We start from the raw sequence: 6747 nt of genomic DNA, 5'->3' as shown, positions 1-6747 counted from the left end.
CAGAAGCGAGATTTTTTCCGTCGCCGAGAGAGAATTAAAAGGCAATCCATTTAATTTGCTTTGATTCGCTTTATTTTATTTCATTTCATTTGCTCCTGTAATCACCAGGGAAGCTAATATTATTTGTATTATTTTCTTTTTTCTTTTTTCTTTATTATCGTTATTATCATTATTATTATTATTATCATTATCATTATTATTATTATTATTATTATTATTATTATCATTATTATTGTTGTTGTTGTTGTTGTTGTTGTTGTTGTTGTTGTTATTGTTGTTATTATTATTTTATTAATTGTGGTAATAGTGCTAGTACTTGTATTATTAATATTATCATCATTATCATTATTATTACTATCGTTATCATCATATATATTATAATTATCATTCCTTAATATTATTATGACCATTATCATTATTATCATTATGTCCATTATCATTATTATCACTATCATTATACTTTTACTATGCGTAATACATTACTATTATCATTAAGCATTATCACTATCAAAATTTTCTTTATCACCATCATTATCATTAACCTTTAACTAACAAAATAAAAATTATACGCGTAAACATTAATAAAAGATGTGTTTTTAATGTGAGAAAGAGGATTCATATGACTAGCACAGGATTTTTTTTCTCTCTCTCCATATAATCGTATCTAAGCCCTTTTAATTCCTCTTTTCCCCAAGTGAGATTAAGAAGCTATAATGTACTATTGATAATCAAATAAATGAAAAATGCCCTCGCTAAATCGCACTCAGATAATTGCTAAATTATAGCGGGAAAAAAGCTAGAACGGCGAACAGTGCTTTTTTTGGCTGTTTGTTGCTACACTGTTGCTGCCTTGCGCCGCTAAAAGAATTTTATTTACTGAGTAAATGTACAAACTCTGAAATGGATGACAATAAATATCACTAAGTTATCTTGATTATCCCAACTCTGTTAGAGAGCTAATGAATAAAACACAACATGGCTTGCTTGGGAAAGAAAGAAAAAAACTCGTTTTTCTATTAAGTAAATGGATAAGCAAATGAGATATAAAACACACACACACACACACACACACACACACACACACACACACACACAGACACACACACACACACACACACACACACACATATATATATATATATATATATATATATATATATATATATATATATATATATATATATATATATATATATATATATAAAAGATGAGAGTTGTTTAATATACAGTTCCCTCTCATTGTAAGGTCAGACCACACTCACTTGCCAACGTGTTTCCCTTTTAAAAACAATTTTCTCAAAGTAGTTTTGACACAAACCTTCACTTCTCTTGGTAACCTCGAAGTTTGGTACATTATTTATCTATTTTTTATTTATTTATTATTGTTGTTGTTGTTGTTGTTGTTGTTTACTATTATTATTATTATCATTATTATTATTATTATTATTATTATTGAAAAAGTTTCTTTAGATTTGCTAATTAAAATCAAACACCGGGTCACTACCAGCGACCTAGGGTTATTGAAGTTTGAGGTAATGGAACACCAACAGAAATATGCACATAACTTTTGCAGAACAATTACAAATTAAAACATCTAGTCAAGTCAATTCACGAACATAAAAATATTTTAGATCGATAAGGCTCTTCTGAGAACATGCGCTGTGCTGTTTAAAAACTTTTTTTACCTCTAATTTTGGATTTCCCGGTATTTGTTCAAGAAACTTATCTTTATATTAAACTTTATACTTTGATATCTTCTCGAATACTTTCGCTGAGACGTTTCTGTCTGAAGGGATGTTCATGACTATAAACAGGCAGGTGTTGTTTATTTTGTCCTTGATGACGATATCTGGACGATTCGCCTGTATAGTATGTGTGTGTGAATTGGAAAGTCCCACAAGATTGTAGCATCTTTACCTTCAGAAACTGGCTCTGGATGGTGTTCGTACCAGTTATCTTGCGTTCCGATAGAAAAGTGCTTGCAGATCTTCCAATGCAGGCACTTGCCTACACGCGCACACACACACACACACACACACACACACACACACACATACACACATGCACACACACACACACAAATATATAGATAGATAGATAGACAGATAGACAGATAGATAGATAACAGTAGCAATACCAGTTATAAAGGACATCAGTGTTAGATCAACGTTCATGTTAATCTGACCGTCTGCTTGTACATTCGTGACACCAGGTTGCTTGAGGAAATGATAATAATTAAAGCTTGTACTGTGACTAATTAGTTGGTGGATGGAAAGGACTAATATTATCATTCTCTCTCTCTCAGAGAGTGAAAAAGAGAGGGGGGAGAGAGAGAGAGAGAGAGAGAAGAGAGAGAGAAAGAGAGAGAGAGAGAGAGGGGGGGGGAGGGAGAGAGGAGAGAGAGAGAGAGAGAGAGAGAGAGAGAGAGAGAGAGAGAGAGAGAGAGAGAAAGAAAGAGAGAGAGACAAACAGACAGAGATAATGATAGATTACATATAACATATTCATTATGGCTTCTGAAAGGTGGGAAAGAGACCAGACGATGAGCGATAAGACTACAGATTAAAAGGAAAATTCCAGAGCCTTCACATATTTTCCTGTTGTGTGTTATTCGTAAAGGACAGGAACCAACTCGCTTTTACGGGTCGTTTACCTTTTTTTCTCTTTCTTTTTTCTTCTTCTTATTCTTATTATTATTATTAGTAGTAGTAGTAGATATATTAACAATGTTAATATTAATGATAAAAATATTGTAATTATCATCAATGTTATCATTCTTATTATTCAAAAAATTGAGTTCAAATATTCTAAGAGATTATGTCTCAGGGTCATTTGATTTCATCAACTGTAAGCCCTTGAATATAGATAAAACTGTATTGAGAACTGTTTAAGGTGTTTCATAAAAAAAAAAAAAAAAAAAAAAAAAAAAATATATATATATATATATATATATATATATATATATATATATATATATATATATATATATATATATATACATACATAATATATACACATACATATATATATATATATATATATATATATATATATATATATATATATATATACAATATATGTATGTGTGTGCGTGTGTGTGTGTGTGTGTGAAATCCATTTCTTTGACAAGATCTCTTAATGGTGACTTCAAGCGATGTTTATACATTTAAAAAGACGCCTTTTTTTTACATTCTCCGAAAATTTTACACACATGCAATCACATCTTTAAACAGACTACAGTGCAATCTCATCACAAACTCATTTAATTTCCTCCAAACTCAGGACAAAATCCAGGAGAACCATACTGGCATCACCCACGCAAGCCCTTTATACTCTTCTTCGCCAAAAGATTTCACTCCTTCAGCGGCCTGGGATCGTCTGGTAACCAATAGAAGCCACCAAACATTCCAAGACAACAAGGCCAACATTCAGGTGCTGAATCTCCACAGGTCAAGCCTACAGATGTAGTCAGGAGAGAGAAGAGAGAACGGAAATAATTAGCATCCACTGTGGGCTTAACAGAGGATTTGTATTTCATTCCCTTATATTTCCTTATGTTATACTCGTATTTCCTCTCTTATCACATTTCACTCCCTTATCATACTATTTACTAGAACACAATGTCCTCCAAATAAAACACGCTGATAATGCAGGCTTAAGCCATCCTTGCCATCATCTCTTAAGCAGATATCCGTTCCTACAAAACACCCACCTGCCGGGGTTATAAACATTAATCATAAACTTAACCAGGGTTATAAACAATACATTGATAATCTTGGCAAACAAAGCTAATTTGGGAATCCACCCTAATTACAGTTAAGCATTAAGTAATAACTTAGCTAGTAGACTGCATTTATTATCGATTGTTGAACGAATTCAATAATTACAAGTTGAAGAATTTAATGTCATGTTTATACAAATTATTAATTCTGTGAATAACTTTTAGAAATTTGTAGAAGGAATAAGGGAAACATATTCAGGCCGACTGATGACTTTCAGACAACATTATTTTTACGTTTTTAGTTGTTGTTTTACTTATTTATCGTTTTTACTTTACAAATATAATTCGTCCAAAACTTTAAGTATCACAAGAGTCAGGAATCTACTGGCTTCGCCCTAGGTATCAGAAAGAGAGAGAGATAGATAGATAGATAGATAGATAGAGAGAGAGAGAGAGAGAGAGAGAGAGAGAGAGAGAGAGAGAGAGAGAGAGAGAGAGAGAGAGAGAGAGATTTTATAATGATAAGAAGGAAAAAAACATTATTTTATGAGTGGTAATTATAACCATGGATCGCGATATACCATTTATTCAAATATCAGCGCCAGAGCACGAAATAACCCTTTACACTGCGATTGAGAATGAATATAATCATCTACAACCGTAGCTCCTCGTCTGCCTCCTGTACATGTATCCATCTCGCAATAATAACAATATAAAAAGAAGTAAACCGAACAGCTATTCAAACAGTAAATCAACCCAACCATACAACAAACTCAAGATAAACTTTGATAAAACATCCTCACATAATTACACACACACACACACACACAATAATAATGATAATAATAATGATAATAATAGCCCCCTCCCCCCTGTAAATGAACAGTGTTTTCCCGACCAGGTGTTGAGACCCGGTTTTTCCTTTATCTCTTTCGCCACGACATCTCGGCTCCGTCTCTTCCCTTATCACGTATCTGCCACAGTCCTGAGTCACAAGCCGCTTATCACTCACACGAACGACGTTTAATCGTGGAAAGAGGTAAGATTTTTTTTCCTTTTTTTTTATTTTGGGGGTGGGAGGGGGTAGAAGGGGGTGGAAGCGATGATAAGCGGGTACGTGAATATCATAATAATGGTTGGTTGACGTGATAAGCTTCGCGTCCGACTCTTTCCCGTTCGGTGTGAGAGTCCTCAGGCGGGCGCCGTGGGAAGGAGAGCGAGTGGATGTTTGGAAACAAAAAAAGAAAAGAAGAGGAAGAAGTAAAAAAAAAAGTTATACACATAAGCATATGTATGTGTATGTATGCATGTATATACGTATATACATAATGCATACATACATACATACACACACACACACACACACACACACACACACACACACACACACACACACACACACACACACACACACACACACACACACACACACACACACACACACACACACACGTGTGGGTACACATATCTATATTTATATCTATCTATCTATCTATCTATCTATCTATCTATCTATCTATCTATATATATATATATATATATATATATATATATATATATATATATAATATAATATGATTAACTGACCAACTACTCCCCTGGCGAAGGATCATGGACCATCCAGCCCAGTATAAAGACCCAGTCAACTACATGATGTCAACATGACTCCAAGTAGTTCGCTAAACAATGCATCGGTGATGGCACAAATATACATATATATGTTTATATATATATATATATATATATATATATATATATATATATATATATATATATATATATATATATATATATAGATAGATAGATAGATAGATAGATAGAGAGAGAGAGAGAGAGAGAGAGAGAGAGAGAGGGGGGGGGACGGAAGAGAGAATTAAAATGTCAGACACAAATGGCGTCTTATCTAGATAGAAGTGAGATATGCATTAGCAAACTTAAGCTTGCAAAGTTTTAATGAATAAAGATTTAAAAAATAAGTAAATAAATTAATTAATACACATGAATTAATGTGTGTGTGTGTGTGTGTGTGTGTGTGTAGAGAGAAGAGAGAAAAGAGAAAAGAGAGAGAGAGAAAGAAAGAGACCAGAGAGATGGAGATAATAATTACAAAATCCTCCATCATTTCCCCATAGATGAAACAGGCAAAATCCCCCTCAGGAAACCCACCATCAAGTCCTCAGTCGTGGAATCCCATTATGCATGTCAAGGACACACGTACTTAAGTCAACCCTTTTATCGTATTGTTTCATCCAACGTAATTCTGGATTATCCACTTACGCAGTTGATAAGCCTCCGAGGATGATTCAGTTGTGTGGCCGATGGGAAGATGAGTCTATGATGGTCAAATATACTTGTGTGTGTGTGTGTGTGTGTGTGTGTGTGTGTGTGGTGTGTGTGTGTGTGTGTTGTGGTGTGTGTGTGTGTGTGTGTGTGTGTGTGTGTGTGTGTGTGCATGTATGTGCATATGTGTGTGTGTGTGTGTGTGCTCGTGTGCATGTGTGTGTGTGTAACCATACGAATCTAGAAAAATTATAGCATTACAGAAGCATAAGAGCTTCAGTACCTCACTCCCAACGGTGCAGAGCAGAGGGAATGCATCTGCACTGGCAAAACCTCATCACGCATTCTTAGAACTGCGAAACTTCGACCTTTAAGCCAAAACAGACGAGGGTTTAATTCCTTACGCCTACGCTATTCATTTCGCCTTGTGTTTCCCCCCTCTTTGCCTCCCTCTTCATTACCTGGTTTGGCTGCCGCGAATTCAGGCCGTGATGGTTAATTATTGCGTACGGCGTGGTGATAGAGAGGGAGGGGAGGGAGGGAGGGAGGGAGAGAGTGAGGGAGGAAAGAGAGGACGAAAGGGAGGGAAGAAGGGAGGAAGCGCGAGAGAGAGAGAGAGGAGGGGGGGGAAGAGGAAAACAAAGAGAGTGTGAAGCAGAGGAAAGGGATGAAAAACGGAAAGATTGTGTAGGAGACAGAAGTCAAGAAGAAAAATAAAACAATGGTTGGAAGAAAGGAAGAAAAAG

The sequence above is a fragment of the Penaeus monodon genome, chromosome 7 (assembly GCF_015228065.2).
Source record: "Penaeus monodon isolate SGIC_2016 chromosome 7, NSTDA_Pmon_1, whole genome shotgun sequence".
NCBI classification, from domain to species: Eukaryota; Metazoa; Arthropoda; class Malacostraca; order Decapoda; family Penaeidae; genus Penaeus; species Penaeus monodon.
The sequence above is the reverse complement of the archived record's forward strand: the minus strand, read 5'-3'. Positions refer to the sequence as shown.